General features: G+C 42.9%; 1 pseudogene; it reads right to left on the reverse strand.

Moving 5' to 3' along the window:
- Positions 1-532: 532 nt before the first annotated feature.
- Positions 533-651, reverse strand: LOC111734954 (annotated as a pseudogene).
- Positions 652-683: the final 32 nt, after the last annotated feature.

Below are 683 nucleotides of genomic sequence, written 5' to 3' on the forward strand. Positions count from 1 at the left end.
TATATATATAATAGCCATCCTAATGGGTGTGTGAAGTGGGTTTTTTATAAATGCAAATACCTTAATGCAAATAATCTTGTATGCTTTTCTGTATTAAATAAATAAATAAATAAAACATTTTCAAAGCCAAAGGAAGGAGGGCAGTTCAGACTCAAGTCCATGATCCAGGAGTCTGTGTGGTATTGAACAAGTTACTTCACCTTTCTGAGTCCCAATTTTGCCATCTAGAAAAAGGGAGAAGTATTCCCAGAATAAGGGAAGTAACAATTGTGCAGACATTTGTGCAAAGAAAGGAATTTGGCCAGAAAGTCAGTAGTTCAGCCTGCAAAAGTTAAGGAGCAGAATCCGAGTGAAGGAAATGGAGGCCCCCTAATCCTCTACTGAGGGACAAGCACTTCCAAATTGTAAAGCCCTCCTCATTGCGCAGAAAATTAAGCAGAGGCCCAGAGGGTCCAGGGACCTGCCCACAGTAACAAGGGGCAGAGCTGGGATCTGATCCCAGAGCTGAAAGGTTTTTTTTGTTTTTTTTTTATGCCTTCAGCACCTGGTCTTCCTAGGTGGTCTCCCTTCCAAGTACTAACCAGGCCCAACTCTGCTTAGCTTCTGAGATCAGATGGGATCGAGCTTGTTCAGGGTAGCATGGCCATAGACCCAGAGCTGAAACTCTTGCCTCTACAATTCAC

Source organism: Pteropus vampyrus, unplaced genomic scaffold (genome assembly GCF_000151845.1).
Source record: "Pteropus vampyrus isolate Shadow unplaced genomic scaffold, Pvam_2.0 Scaffold10359, whole genome shotgun sequence".
In the NCBI taxonomy this organism is placed as follows: domain Eukaryota; kingdom Metazoa; phylum Chordata; class Mammalia; order Chiroptera; family Pteropodidae; genus Pteropus; species Pteropus vampyrus.